The 22,488-nt window shown below is 48.4% G+C and overlaps 1 long non-coding RNA gene across 1 annotated transcript in view; it reads left to right on the top strand.

Moving 5' to 3' along the window:
* Nucleotides 1-12,834: 12,834 nt before the first annotated feature.
* Nucleotides 12,835-22,488, top strand: part of LOC138284386 (uncharacterized) — a 50,003-nt gene continuing 40,349 nt past the window's right edge. Inside the window, exon 1 of the long non-coding RNA XR_011201389.1 lies at nucleotides 12,835-12,930. This is a non-coding gene — a long non-coding RNA (uncharacterized lncRNA). The remainder of the gene's footprint in view (nucleotides 12,931-22,488) is intronic.

Here is a 22,488-nt window from a genome sequence, read left to right as displayed (position 1 = left end):
GTGGACCGGACGCCCTGCCACAGGACCACCACACCAGCACCCCACCCCCTGCAGACGGAGAACCACCCCACAAACGGTCCCTGAGATCCAGGAACAAGACAGAGCACGATGCCAAGACCCCCACCAAGAAATGAGACCACCCTGATTGTCATCCCACTGTCCCACTTCGTCACCCTGTCCATAATTAAACTGCCCCAGCTCCACTTCCTATGCCCATATGGGCAATGCATCTGTGAGACTAATAGACTGGACTCTGCCATGGACACTCCTCCACCATCACCCCTCACCATTTAACTTCCCCCTCCAATATTTTGTATTTAAATAAACACACGTAAAGCACCAAAAGATCTGGAGTCTGTCTGTGATTTAGAAATAGTGTATTTGCAATTTCAGTGACAAAATTTCCAGGAAATAGTAATGTCAACATACCAATGTCAGACAGCTCTAGTCCATGAGGAATCTAAGCAGATGACACAAGTTGGAAACCACACCTGTGAAACCGTAAGGAAAAATGACAACTCAGTGACCATACACTGGGTGAAATCGACAGACAGGATAGAGGTAGAAGTGTAAAAGTACTTGTAGTAGGCAGGAATGTATTCTCACCTGTGTTTCACTGGAAATATTGCTGGATGACTGCGTCCCTGTTGTCCATGTCTTCTTCCTCTGCTTCCTCCTCATCACTGTCCACAGGCTCCACAGCTGCCACACCACCGCCATCTGGACCATCCTCCTGCAGAAAAGGCACCTGTCGTCGCAAAGCCAAGTTGTGAAGCATACAGCAGGCCACGATGATCTGGCACACCTTCTTTGGTGAGTAGAATAGGGATCCACCTGTCATATGGAGGCACCGGAACCTTGCCTTCAGGAGGCCGAAGGTCCGCTCGATCACCCTCCTAGTTCGCCCATGGGCATCATTGTAGCGTTCCTCTGCCCTTGTCCTGGGATTCCTCACTGGGGTCAGTAGCCATGACAGGTTGGGGTAACCAGAGTCACCTAATAGCCACACATGGTGCCTCTGGAGTTGACCCATCACATAAGGGATGCTGCTATTCCGCATGATGTAAGCGTCATGCACTGAGCCAGGGAACATGGCATTCACATGGGAGATGTACTGGTCTGCCAAACATACCATCTGTACATTCATCAAATGATAACTCTTCCGGTTCCTGTACACCTGTTCACTCCTGCGGGGGGTACCAATACCACATGTGTCCCATCAATGGCACCTATGATGTTGGGGATATGTCCAAGGGCATAGAAGTCACCTTTCACTGTAGGCAAATCCTCCACCTGAGGGAAAACGATGTAGCTCCGCATGTGTTTCAGAAGGGCAGACAACACTCTGGACAATACGTTGGAAAACATAGGCTGGGACATCCCTGATGCCATGGCCACTGTTGTTTGAAATGACCCACTTGCAAGGAAATGGAGCACTGATAGCACCTGCACTTGAGGGGGGATTCCTGTGGGATGGCGGATTGCTGACATCAGGTCTGGCTCCAACTGGGTACAGAGTTCCTGGATTGTGGCACGGTCAAACCTGTAGGTGATTATCAAATTTCTTTCCTCCATTGTCGACAGGTCCACCAGCGGTCGGTACACCGGGGGATTCCACCATCTCCTCACATGTCCCAGCGGATGGTGCCTATGAAGGACAACAGTGAGCACAGAGTCAAACAACTCAGAGGTATGTACCCACAGCTTACACAGAACACGAATCCTAATCCGAAATTTGCCCTGTATGAGTGTTGAGGCAAGGCCTTGGTATGTGTGACGCAGTTAAAAATAGAGCCATGTGGGCCCCTGAAATGGCGGCTGCCTGATCTGTAAAGTGGGACAATGGGATATGAGGTAACTGTGCTGGCGTTGTACACCGTCGCGGTAGGCGGTCGAAGACCGCGCGCAATGCTGCATTGGTTAACATTGGACCCTATGGGTCCCAGGAGCCAATGACGATGTACGCCGGCGGTGATGGTACGCACCGCCGCGGACGTGACCGCCATTTTCTATCTGTTGAATCACTCGACACCTGATCTTTGACAGGAGAGGACCTACACTGCAAGTGCTGCTGTGACCTCGGTCTGGAAGAGACAATGGCTCATTCGTCTGGGGAAAGGGCCCCTGCCTTCACATCGGAGGAGTTGGAGAAGCTGGTCGATGGGGTCCTCCCCCAGTACACGCTACTCTACGGTCCTCTCGACCAACAGGTAAGTACACAGTGAGCATGCTGTATGGGCTATGCCTGTATGGAGAGGGCTGGTTGTAAGAAGGAAGGGGGCAGTGTGCTGAGTGCATGAAAGACGGTGGGTGCATGTGCCAAATGGCAAGGGTAGGGAAGGGGGCCACTCACTTTGACGGCGCAGTGGGTAATGACTTCTCTTCTTCCCCTGTACATTTCATGCAGGTCAGCGCCCACCAGAAGAAGGATATTTGGCGTGCCATCACCAAGGACGGCCGGACCCTGGGGGTCCACCACAGACGGAGCACCCACTGCTGGAAAAGATGGGAGGACATTCGCCGCTGGAGCAAGAAGACGGCGGAGGCTCAGCTGGGGATGGCCTCCTAACGTGGCGGTGGCCTACCCGGAGTTGGATGGGCGCTTGAGGGCATCACAGCAGACACAAGGGGGTGAGTACAGCGCGCAGTGGAGGGGTCTGGGTGGGGGAGGAGGGCAGTGGGTTTCCCTAGGCCAGGGCGAGTTCCGTAGGCTAGGTCCCTTCGTAAGGCATGGCCCTGTGGCCCCCCACCCCACCTGTGTAGAGTGCCAAGTACAGCTATTCTTGCACCTGTGTCATCTATGTGTGCAGATGTCGTCCATAGCCTTGTAGGCCATTTCCCAGGAATTGCACTGTAGAGCCCAACAGCGCAACGTAGTGCAGAGGGCTGCTGTGTCAGTCTTGTCCGCCAACAGTAGCGGTAAGCCATGCACTCAACATGTCTTTCTTCTGTTCCCCCCCCCCACCTTTTTTGCGGTCTCCCTGTTCTTGTGTGCATTAGCATCATCAGGCGGAGAAGCAGTGGCACCGGAGCACGAGGGAGCTGCATCCCACATGGCCATGGAGGGCCACACTACGGACTCTGAATACACCAGTGGGACGGAGGGCGAGGGGAGCACCACGGCGGGGACAGGAGCTGAAACCAGCGACACGGACTCGTCCTCCGATGGGAGCTCCCTTGTGGTGGCGGCAACATCTGTGCCCCCCACTAGTACAGGTACAGCCGCCACCCCCCCTACCAGCACCGCCCTCCCAGCAGCCCCTCAGCGTGTGCCCTGTGCCCGCTCATCCAGGAGGGTGGGCATCACCTTCGCCACAGGCACCTCAGCCCCTGCCCCTGTCACCTCTGCTGCCCTCAGTGAGGAGGCCATTGACCTCCTCAGGTCCCTCACTGTTGGGCAGTCTACCATTTTGAATGCCATCCAGGGTGTAGAAAGGGAGTTGCAACAAACAAATGCATTCCTGGAGAGCATTCATTCTGGTCAGGCTGCCCTTCATCGAACCTTCCAAACTCTGGCCTCAGCACTGATGGCAGCCATTGTCCCTGTGTCTAGCCTCCCCCCTCCAACTTCCTCCACCCAGACCCAATCCCCTGTACTTCTGCCTATCCCAAGCACACCATCAGACCAGCCTGCACACACCTCACCACACAAGGGAAGCTCAGGCAAACATAAGCACCACACATCCCACAGGCACTCACGCAAGCATCACACACATACAGACACACCAACATCCACTGCCTCCACTGTGTCCCCCTCCTCGTCGTCTCCCTCCTCCCTCCCAGTCTCAGCTACACTTACACCTGCATGCACTATCACTACAGCCACTACGTCCCGCACCAGCACACCCACCAGCACACCCCGCTCACGTGCAGTCACCACCCCCACTACCATTCACACGTCCCCTGTGTCCTCTCCCAGTGTGTCTGTGACGCTCCCTCCCAAGATACACAAACCCAGGCACACACCCACCCAACAGCCATCCACCTCACGACAGCCTCCAGCGCATGCACCTGCACCCAAAGCCACGAAACTTACACCTCCTACAACCACCACCTCTTCCTCCACTCCCAAACCCCCTCCAGCTACCCGTCCCAGTGTCTCCAAACAACTTTTCCTGTCCACCCTTAACCTATTTGCCACCACCCCCCGTCCAACTCATAGGTCCCAATCGAGCACCTCAGCCACAAAATCAACAGGACCAGTGGTACCTGTTGTCACAGGTATGTGGAGTGCACCGGCCACCAGGACAGCCAGTGTGGCACGGAGCCAGAGCACAGCCAGTCCCCCCCCTGTGAAGCACCAGAAGATGGCCAGTGCCCGGCGGGAGAGGGGGAAGACTCCAGCCACCCAAGCCGCTCACAGGGGTCCCAGGGGGAGTGTGGACTCAGCTGTGACTCCTCCCAAGGTGGGGAAGGGGCAGAAGAAACCCGTAAAGTCTGGGAGGAGTAGCACGGCGGAGAGGACCGCCATCATCCCCGCTGGCCAGGAGGCCACCGCCAGCCCCATCGTCGCTTCCCAGGAGGGCCCCGCAAGCCCCATCGTCGTGGCCCAGGAGGGCCCCGCAAGCCTCATCGTCGCGGCCCAGGAGGGCCCCGCCAGCCACAGCCCAGCTGCCCAGGAGGGCCCTGCCAGCCACAGCCCAACTGCCAAGGAGGGCCCCGCCAGCCACAGCCCAGCTACCCAGGAGAGCCCCGCCAGCCACAACCCAGCTGCCCAGGAAGGCCCCGCCAGCCACAGCCCAGCTACCCAGGAGGGTCCCGCCAGCCACAGCCCAGCTGCCCAATGAAGGATCGTCAGCCTCAGCCCAGCTGGGCAATGAAGGACCGCCAAGTCAAGCACAGCTGAACAGGGCAAGGACCGCTGAACAGGGCAAGGACCACCAAGTCAAGCACCGCTGAACAGGGCAAGGACCGCCAAGTCAAGCACCGCTGAACAGGGCAAGGACCGCTGAACAGGGCAAGGACCGCCAAGTCAAGCACCGCTGAACAGGGCAAGCACTGCTGAACAGGGCAAGGACTGCCAAGTCAAGCACCGCTGAACAGGGCAAGGACCGCCAAGTCAAGCACCGCTGAACAGGGCAAGCACCCCTGAACAGGGCAAGGACCAGCAAGTCAAGCACTGCTAGCCCATGAGCGGCAGGGGCACTGACGCAACAGGGACCGTCATGGGGTGACTGATGCGCTCTGGGCACCAGTCCCCCTCCAGAACCAGTGGAGACATGCATCCACTACCTCTGTCGTGCACAGGATGATGCACTCTGGGCACCAGTCCCCCTCCAGAACCAGTGGAGACATGCATCCACTACCTCTGTCCTGCACAGGATGAAGCACTCTGGGCACCAGTCCCCCTCCAGAACCAGTGGAGACATGCATCCACTACCTCTGTCCTGCGCAGGATGAATCACTCTGGGCACCAATCCCCCTCCAGAACCAGTGGAGACTGTTATCCACTTGAGAGACTGTGGCTTTGCACTCCCCAGGATTGAACAGTGGGCAAACCGCCCACTGTAGAGACTTGAGAGACTGTGGCTTTGCACTCCCTAGGATTGAACAGTGGGCAAACCACCCACTGGAGAGACTGTGGCTTTGCACTCCCCAGAATTTAACAGTGGGCAAACCACCCACTGTAGAGACTTGAGAGACTGTGGATTTGCACTCCCCAGGATTGAACAGTGGGCATACCACCCACTGTAGAGACTTGAGAGACTGTGGCTTTGCACTCCCCAGGATTGAACAGTGGGCAAACCACCCACTGTAGAGACTTGAGAGACTGTGGCTTTACTTGAGAGACTGTGGCTTTACACTCCCCAGGATTGAACAGTGGGCAAACCACCCACTATAGAGACTTGAGAGACTGTGGCTTTGCACTCCCCAGGATGGAACAGTGGGCATGGAGCCCCCTTGTGGATCTGGCGTGGTGCACTCATCCGACTGAGGTGCCCCCCTTCCCTTCCCCCTGAGGTGCCTGTTGTATTTCTATCTGATGCCCCAGCAGTGTTCTCTCTTTTTTGATCTGGTATCGTGTGTGGGCCTCGCCCATGCATTTTGGGCCCAGTGGTCCACAGACTATGAATGGTGCAATACCTGGACTACTAATCGTGGTGTATATTTTGTTAATAGTGTATATATGTATATTTTTGCATTCTGAATTTTGATATATTACAATGGTTACACTAATTTCCTTTTGTCCTTGCATTCTTCCGGGGGGGTTGGGGGGTGTAACTGTGATGTATAGATATGCATTTGGTGTGTGTGTTGTAGTGGGTGTGGGTGGGGGTGTTGCGTGTGTATGTCCCTGTTTTTTGCCTCCCCCCTCCCCTGTGTCGTAGGTGCTGTACTCACCGTGATCTTCGCCGCCGCCATTTGTGCTCCTGGTACAGGAGCAGGAAGACTATCGCAGGAAAAATATGGAGTTCGGGCTCCATGGTGTCTTCCTTCCTCGTGGAGTGGGTAGAGGTGAGCGTTTTTCATTTGAAATGCCTGTTTCCGCCGTGTTTTTATCTGCGGTGAATCCGCCCCGGAAAAGGTGGCGGATTGGCCTGTCATAATAGTGTGGGCGGTACATTGTCCTCCGCCTGTCTGTTGGCGGTGACCGCCGAGCTGTTTGTTTGTACCGCCGTGGCGGTCGGAGTGTTCAAGTGGCTGTCTTTGTTGTCGGTTTCCGCCACGGTCGTAATTGCTAAATTTTTACCGCCGGCCTGTTAGCAGTCTTACCGCTGCTTTAACACCGTCCACCAGGGTTGTAATGACCACCTATATGCCACCAAACTCTCTGCGCACGCCTTTTCGACGCCGGAATTCGACACAAGGCCCTGGACTGGCTCACCTCCTTCCTCGCCAAAAAAAAAACAAAGAGTTTGCCTCCCTCCTTTCCGGTCTACTGCCACCAAGATCATCTGTGGGGTCCCCCAAGGATCCTCCCTCAGCCCACCCTCTTCAACATCTACATGGCTCCTCTCACCAACATCCTCCGCCCCCCACTGCATCATCATCATCTCATACGCAGACAACACCCAGCTCATCATCTCCCTCACCAGGAACCCAGCCACCGCCAAGATTAACCTGCACACCGGACTCCTTGAAGTCAACAAATGGATGACAGCAAGCCACCTCAAATTAAACTCAAACAAAACAGAGATCATCATCTTCGGCCCCAACAAGACAGCATGGAATGACTCCTGTTGGCCCACCACCCTCAGACCACCCCCAACACTGACCACCCAGGCACGCAACCTTGGCATTGTCCTAGACTAATCTCTCTCCATTACCCAGCAAATCAATGCCATACCATCCTCCTGCTTCAACACCCTTCACATGCTACGCAAGACTTTCAAATGGATTCCGTTAGAAACAAGAAGAACAGTCACCCACGCCCTCATCAGCAGCAGACTGGACTACGGCAACACCCTCTACGCAGGGACCACAGCCAAGCTTCAAAAAAACTCCAGCGAATTCAGAACACAGCTGCACGTCTCATCCTCAACCTCCCTCGCCACGAACACATATCCACCCACCTCAGATCCCTACACTGACTGCCCATCAACAAAAGGATCATTTTCAAAGTCCTCGTCCACGCTCACAAAGCCCTCCATGACACTGGACTGGCCTACCTCAACGAACGAGTAAACTTCCACATACCAACTCGACAGCTCCGCTCCGCCAACCTCGCCCTCGCTACAGTCCCCCGCATCCAACGCACCACCTCTGGCAGCAGATCCTTTTCCCACGTCGCCGCCAAGACCAGGAACTCCCTCCCCACCAACCTACGCAAGACCCAGGACCTCCTAACCTCAGAAAGCACCTTAAAACATGGTTATTTGAGCAGTAACCGGCAATCCCGCCCCACCCCCACCCCATCGCCTTGAGACCCTAACAGGTGAGTAGTGCACTTAAGAAATTATTTGATTGAATATTTCAGTAGAGGGGGGTTTACCATACGAATGCCCCTAAGGATCTTACAAATTAAAGGATGTTCCCCACCGGTCTACCCTGAATATGGGGATGTACAGCCGAAAGAGCTGAACAACAATTATTAATTGTCCTGTAAGCCAAACCTTGTGAAGCTAAGTCAGACAGGAAACTGGCTATGACATGAATTTCTGACCCCAAGGGATCCAGACTCCTTTCACTGCACCAACATAACCACTTCCTCTAGACTTGCTCATATCTTTTATGAGTGGAGGGAGCTCAAGACTGGGATGAGAAAAACAGTGCAGATTCTGAAACTCCAGGCACTTGTCATCGTCTCCTGAAAGTCTCCAAGCCATTAGGGACAATAGTCCCTGTAGAATCAGAGAATGGAAGTTACCATTGGATCCTTGAGAAGATCCTCGCACACTGGCACCATCACAGGAAAGCTGCTCGAGAGAGCCATCGCAGATGGGAACCAAGGTTGTGCTCTCCAAAACAGAGTCACCAAGATAATTTCTGCTTGCTGTCACAGCACTTGGGCCAGGACATGGGGAATCGTGGCGAAGGAGGGAAACGCGTATAATAGATACCCTAGCCAAGGCTGAAGGAATGCATCCGTCCCCATTGATTAAGGATACGGCTTACAGCTGAAGTAACATGGAACCTGGTTGTTCAACCGGGAAACAAACAAGTCTATTCAACAAGGTCCCCACCGCAGTTGAAGAGCCTGGAAAATCTGAGGTTTGAGCTTTCAATCGCTGCCATCATGCAGGAAGAGCGAATTCCAATCCGATGTCGTATTGGAATGACCTGGAATGTATTCCGCTATTACCGAAATCCGATGATGCAGACGATAATGCCAAAAATCCTTGACGATCTCCGCTAAAAGTGAGCTCTGGTCCCTCCTAGGTGATTGATATAGCTGACTGTGAACACATTGTCTATCCAGAGAAGGATGCAACAATTGACTCTGTGAGGGGAAAGCGATCTGATTGCAAGCTCCCCCGCTAAGAGTTCCAGACAATTTATGTGTAGTTTAACTCCCTAGGGGACCAACGATCCCCCCCCCCGTCTCCACTGAGCCGCAATGAGCTCCTCAGCCCCACCTGCTGGCATCCGACTCTATCATTACATCCAGGCTGGAGGTAAAGATCGCTCTGCCATTCCAGGCATCCATGTGGGAGAGCCACGAAGAGATCTGTCTTCGCCTGCTCCATGAGTGGAACCAACTCTGAATACTGAAGACCTTCCTGAAGATGTAAAATCTTTAGCCTCTGAAAGGGGCCCTGTAATGCAGCAGCCCTGGAAAAATTGCTTGAATTGAAGATGAAAGAAGGCCGACAAGGAGTGCAAATGTCCTCAATGATATAGTTGGAGAGGCAAAGGCTCTCCTCAACTCTTTATTGATCAAACTCCATTTGTTTCGAGGGAGAAGTAATAGGGCTTTGACTGAGTCTATCCGAAAACCTAAGAACTCGGTAGTCTGTGCTGGCACCATGCTGGATTTCTCTGAATTTATGACGAACCTGAGATCTTGTAACATTTGGACTGTCCAATTGAAATGACAAAGGATCGTATCCTTGTCCTGAGCCATAATTAAGATGTCATTGAGGGATATGATAAGTCTCACTCCCCGTTCCCTCTGAAATTGTACCACCAGGCGAAGAAGCTTGGTGAAATACCAAGGAGCTGAGGAAAGCCCTAAGGGAAGATCGGTGAATTCGAACCAATGGGACTCCCATTGGAATTGAAGAAAACGTCTGTGGGGAGCGAAAATTAGCACTGAAAGGTATCTTTGAGATCTAAGCGTACCATCCAGTTGCCGTTTCTTTAAATATCTCAGAGAAGATGTATGCCCTCCATTTTGAAATGGAGGAACACCACCCATGAATTGAAGTGTTTGAGGTTCAACACCAGGCAAGAACTGCCTCCCTTCTTTTGTACCAAGAAAATCATGCTTACGAACCTGTGAGGATAAGGCATAGTCTCATCAACAGCCCCTTTATGTATGAGCACAAAAATCTCTTCCTCAATAACTACGCGATATGCAAGGGAAAAAAGAAGAGGAGGAGGGCGAACCCTCTGAATCGGGGAAGTGTAGAACTCTAATTGGAACCGTTGGACAGTTTGTAACACCCACGGGTCTTGTGTGATATTTTGCCATGCAAGAAGGCACTGTTGAACCCTGCTCCCCCAAAACTACCTCAGAGAAGGGAATGATCCTTACCTGAGGGATTGTTTTCTTGAGTGGAACCACCTCCACGATACCCTCTGGAGGAACGGCCATGTCCTCTATAACAATTGGGGTAGAAGGTCTGAGAGTCGTAGGAACCTCCTCTGCCCCTTTGAGTGACAATTCTTAAAGACTGGAATCTATGGCCTGGTGGTTAGCCCCTAAAGTGCCTGACCCGGGCAAAAACAGCATTGTTGAAAACCTTCTTTATGTTGGATTGAGCTTTGTCGAAAGCTGTGAAAGTTGCAAAATAGTTGCCCAAATCCTTGATGAACTTGTCGCTCAAACAGCATGCCATTGGCTAACTAACCAGCCTTGTTAGTTGCTAACTATGCCAATTTGGGGTCCAAGTGTATTAGGAAAGACCGCCTGCGTTTAGTCGCCCTGGCGCAGATCAAGTTGCTCAAAAGACAGATAGCCCACTGCACCCATTCCAGCACGACCTCAGGGTCCAGAGGAGTATTTGTTTCTTCAGATTGGATAGCTAAGTCAAAGATTTTTGTCAGTGGACCTGACAAATCTAACACTTTATCCTGGCAACCATGCCAAGCACAGTTTAGTCCCTTTTTGGGATCCTTAGTGAATTTTCTCAGAAACGTCGCCATGCTGGGGTCCAACTCGGGGGTATCAGCTACCTTGCCGACCAATGAAGGCTGTGGACATTCAGACCTGAGAGTGTTGCTCACTTCCTTTTCAAAACTTCTGTGCAGCCGATCCTGCACATAATGGGCCACCTCAGCACTAGCATCCCACTCAGTGGAACGTGGATGAACTATATCTTCAGGTGAGAATAGGAGATTCTGACCAGACGGAGCCGGTACATCAGGAGTGACATAACAAGACTTGCATTTCTCTTTGAGCGGGACAGAATCTGTATGCGAGTCGTCTGACTCTGACTTAGAAGACGACTTCTCCTGCAAGCCTGTCTGAGAGAGAGAGGACTTGGGAAAGGTAATTGGTGATTCTTGTGGACGGAAAAAGCCATATTCATGATCATGCAGCACTGAAGCTGACATCTACGCCAGTATGTCTGCCGAGGAAGATCCCCCAGAGCGCTGCTGAGGGAGGCCAGAAATCTCCAGAGCCTCACAAGCTTGCGAGGGAGTTTGCTGACTGCCTTTGCCCAAGAACTCTCGCCTACCAAAATTGGTCAAGGGTTGAGTAAATGGCTTTAAGGCCTTTATCAGGGCCCATTTCACGGAGTCCTGCACATGGTGTCCAAGTGCCTCCACCAATCTTTCCTCCATTTAGTGCTCACCTGGCACTTCCAGATACTGCTCCTCCTCATCGGTGTAGTGCGCCATGGTATTAAATGCTGGGACATATGGAGAAGTTAAAGGGCGGGGGAAAGAACCCTGAAGCAGGTGAAACTAGTTGTAGAGAAAAAGAAGCAAAAAAGCTACTTAGCCAGTAAATTATACCTGTGGAGGGAGCCACCTGCTAATTATGATGTTAAAAAATGAATTCCCCCTGGGCCAGGCCCAAAACGTATTATTGCAGCTCTGTCGGGCAATTGAAAGGCTGCTTTTCAGTGTAGGAGACACTCTGCACGAGACACACGCTTTGAGCCGATCAGAAATAGAAAACTCTCCGAGCCGACTCAACGTGTGTGCGTCGCAAGCGCAAAAGAAAAAGGACTACGTCCTCAGATTAAAACACGGAGAAGCCTCTCCGTTGGCCTTGCTCCCGCTCCACACCTGCAGATGAAAGGGATCGTAGATCCCTATGAAAAGGCAAGAGCGCCGCAGCGCGAAGCTTGTAGAGCAAGCGTGCACGCATGAAACCATCAAATTATACACTCAATGAGATTCCAATGAACAGATTATGCACAAGATAGTAAACACTTATCTGGCTGCTGCAGCAGCAAAGAACAAGGATGACCTCTATTGTTGAAGCTATGTATATTGACAGGGAAGAGCCATGATTGGATGGCTTAGTGTTCATGGGATATGTAGTTTAAAGTTTTTACTGTTTTTATTTGGCTGCGTGTTGTCAGTACGTGAAAGAAAAAGCTTAATCCGAAGCCTCCGGTCCTGCCATAGAATTAAGTAAATAAGTGATGCCACACACCTTGATATGAGTTGCGTATTGTCTGATTTATCTCAATTCCTTTTTTAAGGATGTGCAAGCCCTGAATTCACTGTGTTAAAAAGCAACAGGTCTGGGCGGATCCTCCAAAATCTGTTTCTCTTCTTTAACTTGAATGTATGTGATCGCCCCCTTAAACAGCTGACCTCACCCTCTTTGAGAGACAGAAGGTTGGCAGAACTGGGCTTCATTGTCTCCCGAACGACCCCAAAATGTCCCTCAACAGAAATGTGGGGAAAGATGGCCGCCAAGGACGCTCTTGGCAAGGGTACGGAGCTTTGAGGGAGTCGGCGGGAGCGCGCTCCCTTCAGCACTTCCGTTTCTGTTGCTCGGGCATAGCCACTGGGAATAGCTGGCCCGGGAGGTTTGCATTGGATATTCCATTAAGAGCGGTGTCGGTAGAATGAGGTCGATCAGGTGGGTGCTTTTGCCGCAACACGTAAACGCCGTAATTGAAAAAGAGAGGTATGTGGAGCAGGGGACTGAGGACCTGGGCGTCCCACTCACGTCCTGTTGGTCTCGTCCGACTCTGCCTCAGCAGATAATGCGAGACTGGACCAGAAGGTAGCAGCCTTCTGATTGGACGGCCGGTACTTCTGGATGCAGAGGGGAGGTGCATCGTGGGAAGCTCCTAAGCTGCAGAGCATCCTTGCTGGCAAGGTGGGACCGGGGCAGGAGCAGCATCCTGAAAAGAGCAGGTAGGGGAGCTTGATAAGAGCAAGCACGAATTGAGTGCTGGAAATGACCACATAACGGAGAAAGTGGGTCGATCAAAGCTTCATCAGGGGGAGATATAATGTACGCACTGGAGCTGAGAAGAGCAGTTGTGGACGTAATTTAAGGCCGCTGAGGAAGAAAAGGAATAGGCTGCAGTTACGGGAAGGTGCAGCCTGGGGACGTTTTTATATTCCCTAGCTGGGTGGAGGGAGTATATAGAGAGGTGGGGAGGAAGGGGGCGTCCATTGAAACCCGGGGAGGAGCAGGTATGCGCGGCAGCATAGAAAGGAGGGGCGGAGGTGAGGACTGCAGCCGAGGACGGTTGGGCAGCGAGGTAGGTGTTGGAAGAGTGCAGATTATAAAAGCTGCAGGGGTTGTGGCGCCAAATAGGAATGCATCCAGAGGGAGCATGTACTGATTGATGGAGCGAAGTCTTAAAGAGCAGGGAAAGGGTCGAGGTTATTGCAGGTACAGACGGTAGCCTTGGGGAATGACTGACATAGACAGTAGTAAAGGAGGGAATGAGGACGTAGTGATCTAGTGTAGTAGTGATTGCACCATCGCAGAAACTTGAGCGCTGGTGGGCTATCCAAGGAGTTAATGGGCTGCGTCTTATCTATCTGGAGAACTAAAGGGTGCGTAGGTGTATTTCGGCGCTTGCAGACATTAAGCGCTATCATTCAAGTGAAGCCTGCCTCAGCATTACTGGTGCACCGTGTCAGTGCAAAGCAATAATTATGGACGTTACTGGGCCTGTGGTCACAGCTCCTTTACTGATTGTGGGCCAGCGGACCAGCGCTGGTGTGTGAAGCGCACCACCCCGCCCTCGAGTTTGCAAGGATGCGATCCACATTGAAATACAAATTATGGATATGATTCCATCACTCGTAACCACTCAGAATTCCCCTGGGTCGCATTCCAATGTATGAGAGGGGGCCAAACGTTTGCAAATCATTTTGACACTACTCGGGAAGAAGCAATCCGGACCGAACTGCTAGGAACACACGGTGCGTGTTCTGCAGATTGACCACACGCTCGGGTTCTCACTTCAAGTGCAGGTCGCGAATGCCGGGCGATCTCCCATGCCACAGGCTTCGTAGCGCTCAGTGATGGCGCTGTACTTAACCCATGCCGTGGCGCCAGGGATGACTCCCTCCCTAACCACCTCCTCAGATCTGCAGACGACGTTGCAGATCTTTTCCCAGTGCGCAGTATCTCTTCAGCAAAAATGACCGTTACTATACCGAATCGTTAACGGAATCGTTATAAATATCAAATAAACACATACATCTTAGTGGGTTGAGCATTTGTGTAAAAAAACTGTGCTTAACCTGAAGTTTAAGGTTTACAATCCAGATAGACGCCACCCCCTCACGAGCGCGATAAAGCGATCGCCTTTGGTTCAGTACTGGTTATTTATAATACACAAATAAAACCACTGAGGACAGCGTTGGTAGGGTGTTTGCGTCGGCGGAGCCCGCAGCACTCGCTGAGTTGGAATGTATTTGACGAACAGCAAAGCTTTGGAAATATCACCGATGCCTTATTTTCAGGGTCGTTTGCGTGCAGTCCACCTCGAATGCGTATTACTAATACTAATAAAGGAGAACGTGATCTCTGTTTGAGGGTCATTTATAGTGTGTAAAGCCACAAATCCCTCGTGGACGGACGACAGAGGCGATGCGTGGCGAGTACGTCACTAGTGCACAAGCTGGGCCGCAGAACTCTTACCGCGTTCAAAATACCCGCAGGCCTTAACACAAATGTATACATTCCCGTTGGCCTAATAAATGCCCGACGGGTGTACCCCACGCCCTCTCCTTCCTAACGCAAGATGCTCACTGTCTGACCTCACTAATTCACTCAATTCAATACATTTCCGTCTCACCTCGTCTTACCGCCTCACCTTCTTACCCTCTTCTTGGCAGAATGTCAGGTAACCTCCTATGTTCAGAGGAAGTGGTAAATACACGGATTTATACACTTCCGGCCCGTTTTTATGTCCTCAGTTTCAGACAAAATACCACCAGTTATTCAGCAATGACCGAAAGCCCCTTCTGATAACCCATGACCCCAGGCGGTTCAAGTTTACACTCCGCATGTTTCACTTCGTCTTGCATCCCCCCAGGCTATGTGCCTTTTACAGGAGTTGTGGAACACCCTCCCCACCAGCCTCAGGACCACTCCGCATTCCGGAGACTCCTCAAGACCTGGCTTTTCGAGCAGCAGTAGCTCCCCCTCCCCCCTAGCGCCTTGAGACCTGCACGGGTGAGTAGCGCGCTTTATAAATGTTAATGATTTGATTTGTTTTGGTAGGTGTTTTCATGCAACATTGTACATACCGTGAACACAGTCGCCTCCAGGTGTCTGGGTGGGTTCAGATTGTGGGTGGGAGTTCAGGATGGACTCGAGTTCTGGAGGAGAAGCTGAAGGCCGAGTGAGATTCTCACACTACCTATAGGTAGGTCCTAATGCTGTTCGGACTGCATGCACCTCCAGTCCTTGCTTCTGCAGAGAGCACAGAGCGATGGTATATAAATATACATTGCGAATTATAAATACCATTGTATGTGAAAGTGTGTGAAAGAGGTATACGCAGCTTTTTGAAAATTCACAGTATCAAAGGAAATTAAAATAGAGTTTACATGAGAGGAGAGAGCTAGAGTTGGTGTGGGTGTGAGTAAGGGAGGCCTTGGTGACACAAGGAAGAACATGCCAAAGGGCAGACTGAAAAAACAGTGATGAAAAGGTAGGCAATAACGTGTGAGATGCAGATGAAACATTTCAGAAAGATGTGCAGAGAAAAGAGGCCCAAGTGTCTAACCGAGTCAGAGGCTGCAGAGGAAAGCAATGTAAAGTGAAGAATAGGAGTGACTGAGAAACTCCAAAGACCATTCCTTCCACAGACCGTGATTGTTTAATTCACAGTCCATTATTTTCAGAATTGAAACATTTTCAGTTCTAATTATTCTTAACAAAATAGTTGTTACTTGTTTATCTGAAAAAGTTAAAAAGCACTGACAAACCCAATAGGTCGGACTTTTTTGAGTGTATGTACTTTCTGTGCAATGTCTAGATGCACTAAAAGAAAACCTAGAGAGAGGCACCCAAATACCGGTTGAGTGGCACACTGTGTAAAGCGCTGAATTTTACTTCACATGGTTTAAGGCATACCACTAATTACATAGGCCAACCCTCTTGAGAAAGGACTCCTAGTTGCACTTCTTTGGCCATACACCTATCAGAGCCCTCTACCTTTTCATCCTACTTAGAGCACTGGGTAACTCTAGAGAGAGTTCACCAGTGGAATTTACACCACCACAGGGCTAACATGGTAGATGGAATTCCACTGGTGGATTCTAACCCATGTTTATCACATTCTCCATACAATGGGGCATTTTCCATTGCACCAACTCTGTCACTACTTTCATGTCTTCTTCCCTTTCCCTTTCATCCCTTGTTCTCTGTTCACCACGAGCTCCCAGGCTCTCTATTAATTCATCCAGGGCCGGCTTTAGGGCGGTATGAGCGGTGCGGCCATGATGGAGGACGCTAACCTCAGGGAGGTGCTATGTTTAGCAATAAACTCACAAAACTTGTGATTTAATAGCACCTGTTGAAAAATTCCATGTGCGTCCAGCCTTCAGGAAGCAATTAAAATGCCAAGATAACTCTTGTGATTAATGTTCTTGCTAGGGAGATAAATCAGCGTTTTGTCCAGTGGCAATTGTGACCTGCCATAAAGTAGCGCAGAAGGTTAATGTGCCCGATGCAAAGAACATAACTATATTTTATGTGGCTAGCTGAGTGAATTAATAAAGCCAACCTTTACCAGCGCTTTAAAACAAATGAAATGTAAGTGAGAGAGGAACTATGGAGAGATGATGGGCACTTTTGCCAGGTGGTAGTGAGGGATTCCAAGGAGGTGGTCTTGGGGTGGGTGGCACCAAAAAAGATTGTTGCTCAGGGAACCACCAGTGCTAAAGCCGGCCCTGCATTCACCATAGCCCCCAATCTTCCATTCTGCTCTGGCTCTCCATTTCTCACAGGATCTTTGTCTTTTCATTCACCATAGAGTCTCCACCTGTCTCCTAATTCACAACAGTATCTCAGTCCTTTCCTTTACAGCAGGCTGCGTGACTCCATTAATCACAAAGCCTCTGTCCCCATTCACTGCAAGATCTCTCTCTTTCTATTCCCCACAGACTCGCTAGCACTCCATCTATCACAAACTCTCTGCCCCTCATTCACTACAGGTTAACTGTCTTTCCTTTCACCATAGGTTACCCTTTAAGCTCTGGTTCTGCATTCATCACATGATCTGTGCCATTTCATTCACCACATGCTGTCTGGCTTTCAGGCTCAATTACTCTCCATACATCCCAGGCATACCATTCAACACAGACTCTCTGTTTTGCATTGGCTATTTGGCTCTCTGTTCACCACCCACTTCCTGCCACTCAAGTCGGCGCAGCCTCCTTCGCTAGCCATTCAATACAGACTCCACTCTACGCCATTCCACTTTACACAACTCCACTCAATACCCAGCTACTCTTTGCCACTCAATGCCAATCCACTGCACACTGATCTACATCACTACACTCTGTCATTCCACTCTACACCACACCACTCCACACAGTGCTACTCTACAGCACTTGATGCCACTCTAAGCCCCTGTGTTTCAGGTCACTCTATTCTGTCACTCTGTGCCATTCCATTCCATACCACTCTAATCTACGCCACTCTACAGTACGCCACCCCAGTAGACACAATGCCCCTCTATGGCACTGGACGCCACTTCACTCTATGCCACTCTACTCTGTTGTACTCCACCCTACACCACTCCACTATACGCTAATCCACACTACGTCACCCCATTCCACTCAGTCACTTCCACACCACTGTGATCTATGCCACTCCACTGTACACCACTCTAATCTATGCCACTCCACTCCACTGTGTGGTACTCTATGCCAATCCATGTCACTCTACGCCACACCACTCTACTCCGCTCTCCTCTATGGCACACTGCTGACTTTTAGCCATGCGGAACAACAGCCATGCTGCTGCACAACATGGCTAAAAGACATTGCCAAAGGCAGTACCTCTCACATGGATGAGACCTATTGACTTTGCCAATGCCTGTTTTTGGACTGATGTTGCTGTTTTTTGACTTTGTGCACTGGGATACTGCTGTCCAGGTCCCAGTGTATGCACTCTGACCCTCAAAACATGGCTTATTTGGTGAACTCCTAATTGGCCTAGTTAACTTTCTTATATGGATATAATGTAATGGCTGCAGACAATTCACCTATGCCATAGAAAGTTAAATGTCACCTGTGGACTGCAGCATGTATTGTGCCACCCACTAGTGTGACAAAGAGAACATGACTTCAGGCTTCCCACTGTAGCCTGAATGGTGCAGTTTAAAACTGCTACTCTACCTACCAAAATTATACTTTTGACAGTGGAAAAACCTTTGTTTTACATATTAATAATAAGTCATCCATATGTAGGTGTTGTAGTCCACAAGGTAGGGGACATAGTGGTTTAAAATGGGATATGTGGAAATTTAATGTCACTATGTCCCTGCAGTGACAAGCCCCAAACGCAATTTTCAATGTGGAAGGCCTTCACTGTCCTATGAGAAAACTAAAGTACAGATTAAAATATTAATTCTGCTACCTTAGGTTTGGGACGAACTAGACAAATAATGAAACTCCTCTTTTAAATATTTAATAAATACCCAACTCAGTGGTGAATTCAGATTTTTAATAAATATGTTGGAAAAGTAAACTATAGAAAGTTATCTTTTCCCAGCATGAATCTTTTGGAAGCCATTGTACATTGGCTCTACAGCAGCTGTCCAGCAAGGTGCTTAACTTTCATGAGAAAATAAAACTGCTCCCTGATCATGGGCAATTACCTATGGGAAGACAAGTTGGGGTGCACCCTGGAACTTAATTAACTTGAAAAGGGCCTGCCCTCTAAGAAGTAATTTTTTTAATGAATTGAAGTGGAATTTTCATTGTGTTATGTCTTTGGCTTTTTAACTGCTTTGGTACTTCTAAATGCTTTGCACATTTTATTTTAAGCCTGTCTGTTCTGTGGCATTGCTACCAAGGATTTGAGCTCAGGTTTTAGTTACTGAAACCTTTCACAGAACAGGTTAGTTACTTTATTTCTTGTGATGGATTTCCAACCACCCTGATTAATAATTAACTTTCTTGAACAGTGCATCTCTTTCTTATAAGTAACATATTCTATTAAGTCAACATATTCTGTTATCTTCAGCATGTGCCACAATTGTCAATGTATCTCTTATCTCAGGTGTCTCCAACGAGTAGCTGGTAAGCTACTGGTAGCTCTCCAGCTACCAATAAGTAGCTCTTTTGTGTGGAGCCCAGCCTACTAAACTAGACGCTTTTGTTTGGTTGAATCAATATATGTATACCAAAATTGTCAGTGTGTTCAGGATGAAAATGTGTTTGTTTTCAGAACTCATAAGCTGATATTTGAAGAAAGATGCCTGAATTTCCAAAATATATTTCAATCTGGCATTTTAGTGATAAATCATGTGGCAATGGGCAGACTTTTTACAAATGTTATTGCCCTGGTACAAGAAGCATTGTAGCTATGGCCGTTGCATATTAGCCATGTAAAGGTGTTCCACAGTCACAAAGTCTGTTTTACATTATTGCTGGCAACTATGCCTGATGCACTGAGTGATCGCTGGTTGCATGTGGTGGCCACTATTGCAATCTTGTCTGATGTGGACACTATTGCAGCACTAATATTATTAGTAACTCTTGATGAATTTCATTAAATATAAATAGCTCTCATTAGAGCAAACGTTGGAGACCCCTGTCTTATCTTCAGCTTGTCCCCACATTGTCACTGTTTTTCTTATCTTCAACTTATCTAGGTACTGGTACATTATTTTATTATTTTTGTCATGTCTCTGCACTATCAACGTATTGTTACTAGAATGTTCTTTCATCATTGGCACATTCCTACAACATATCTAGGGATTTAGTATGCCCTGCTATTGTTACTTTGTCATATGATTAGGGTATTGCTTTATGACAATATATCCCAGTCTCTACAAAATTCAGAGACCTTGAAGCCTGTCTGGCTGAGAACAGCTTATGACAGCCTGATGCAAGGAATAAAAGATGGGTGCTCAAGCCCAACTAGGGGTGCATCGCCACACCCCAAAGGGACTCTTCTATTTTTACAAGCAACATGACTTTAGGCATGGTCCTGTAGAAAAAGTCCACAGTTGTAATCCTTCAGTGATGCCTGTGACTACTCATATTTATTAGGCACAAGCTAACAATATTTATAAAACAACAACAATATTAACACATTGTGTTTCTTTATTGTACTACAACATGTTGTTCTCATTCCTGGTTTCTCTTCATTAACCTTTTGTAATTGTAATAATGTAGTAGATGCCGACAAAAAATCTTTGAAGTTTTGAGAGTACTATATTGGTCAGTGTAATTCTGGAATATATGAATTCAATTTTGAAGTAGATATCAGACTTGTCTCTACCATCATGTGCTTCAACTGTGGGCCTAAAGGTATTTCTGAGCTTTGTCAAGGCTCATATTTTCTGATTAACATCCATGTACTCCTAACCACTTATAAATATTATCTGAACGTATAGTTTGGAACCAATTGTTCATACAACCTTTATCCTCATGTCTGTAATGCGGTTTGTATTTTATATTTGGATGCAGATTGAAACAGTTCACTCTCCTGCTTACAGTGGGAAGCTTATATGAATAACTACTTTTAATTATAGATGCAGAGGTCGTTCAATTCATGACATTGATTGCACAGTTGCTCTCAAAGTATGAAGCATTCATTTTCTTGAAAAAGTCAGTAGGTTTGATAGGTCCATGAATGAAACGTGTTGTCAGGGACACTTCTTATATTTGTGATGGTTTGTAATCTGAGTGACCACTAAGTGTAATGTTCTGAAAACGTAACAAAAATCCTTGTAAATATATAAAACGTGATTAAGTTCTGAAGACTTTTGATGAAGTAGAAAAGGGATTGAAGACCACATTTTTTGTATCCTGTACTTTATCTGCTGCCACTACAATGTACTCTGTTTCAATCCCAGCAGTACCCCCTCTTTCCAACAAATCACTATCCCTGGCTCTAATGCAGGATGCTCTACTGTTTGTTTAGATTGATGAATTCCATTTTTAGGCCCATTAAACATTTATTGAATTGATTAGTTCGGCTTACCATTTAATCGCTCAGTGTGGTAATTGTACCCATTAGACCAAAGTGCGTCCTTTCAAGCATTTCTGAACCTTATTGCCCTTCAGTTCTCTGTTGCCTTCAGAGGTGGTCAGTGAACTTTGGAAGCAGCAGGGTCTAAGATTAACCTTATTGTTGTTGATTAAAAGCAACTTACACAATAGCATCACATGAAAGCTAAAAGAAACAGAAATAATGAAAGCAAGTAGAAAGTACTCGGCAGCCGAAGAAGCTAAAAGCCGATTAGTCCTGATCCTCCTACTTTAGAATTAAAATGTATTTGTAATTAGAAATGCAATTCATCATAAAATCAATAAACTTTCCAGATCAGCCAAAAAATCGTGTGCTTTTTCCTCCAAAGAAAATGGCTATGCCCTCTTGACAAGATCGAATTCATTTTTTCAAGAAACAAGGGGCTTAACCATTTTTTTCTGGGTAAGATAAATTTGGTAAATACATAAAAGATGTCAAATGGTCTTCTTACCCTCCAAATATTGGCATCAGGGCTCATCTCTACATTTGTTGACCGTAAAGATGCTCTCAACTAATACATATCCAGTAGCAAAAACTGACTGTGTAAGAATGCATTTCTCAATCTAGATGATAGAGGCAAGCTTCAATAAATGGGAACGAATCCTAATGTTTCACTATAAAATGCATACACGCATTTTTACGAGAACTGAAATCAGCCAAAGAATAGCACATGAAAAGGCCGGAACTAACGATTTTACTGTAAACTTAAAAGCATACACTGAAACCGAAATATGGAATTGCGAACGCGTTGCAAACATGTAATGACTCTGAAAAACAAGCATTTGCAAAGCCAATGGGTCTCTCTTATTCAAGAGCTATTGGCTTTTTCAATGTATTTTTGGACATGTTTCAAAGCAGTGCAGCATGGTTGAAAGTAAGAAAAGTAAAAGAGCCATGACATGGTCAACACTGGATACAAGCTGGATAACTGGACCCATTGGAACTGGCCAACAATAGATGAGGAAACTTCTATAGGTATCCATAGGTATCCATAGGCCAATCAATTGGCCTATGGATACCTAAACTGGGACAACCACTGAGGATAGACTAGGGAGAGTGTCTTCTGTGTTGGCTCATATTTTTTTTAGTGTTCAGATCAGAGACATTATAGAGGTCTTCGGTGGGGCCTTCTGGTTTTTAATGCTACTGTGTATTAAATACTGTTGTGTTTGGGATATGTATTTTTTTATGCAGGGGATTATTTATTAAAAAAAATATGTTGATATTCC

Source organism: Pleurodeles waltl, chromosome 3_1 (assembly GCF_031143425.1).
Source record: "Pleurodeles waltl isolate 20211129_DDA chromosome 3_1, aPleWal1.hap1.20221129, whole genome shotgun sequence".
Taxonomy (NCBI): domain Eukaryota; kingdom Metazoa; phylum Chordata; class Amphibia; order Caudata; family Salamandridae; genus Pleurodeles; species Pleurodeles waltl.
This window is presented reverse-complemented; position numbering and strand designations above follow the sequence as displayed.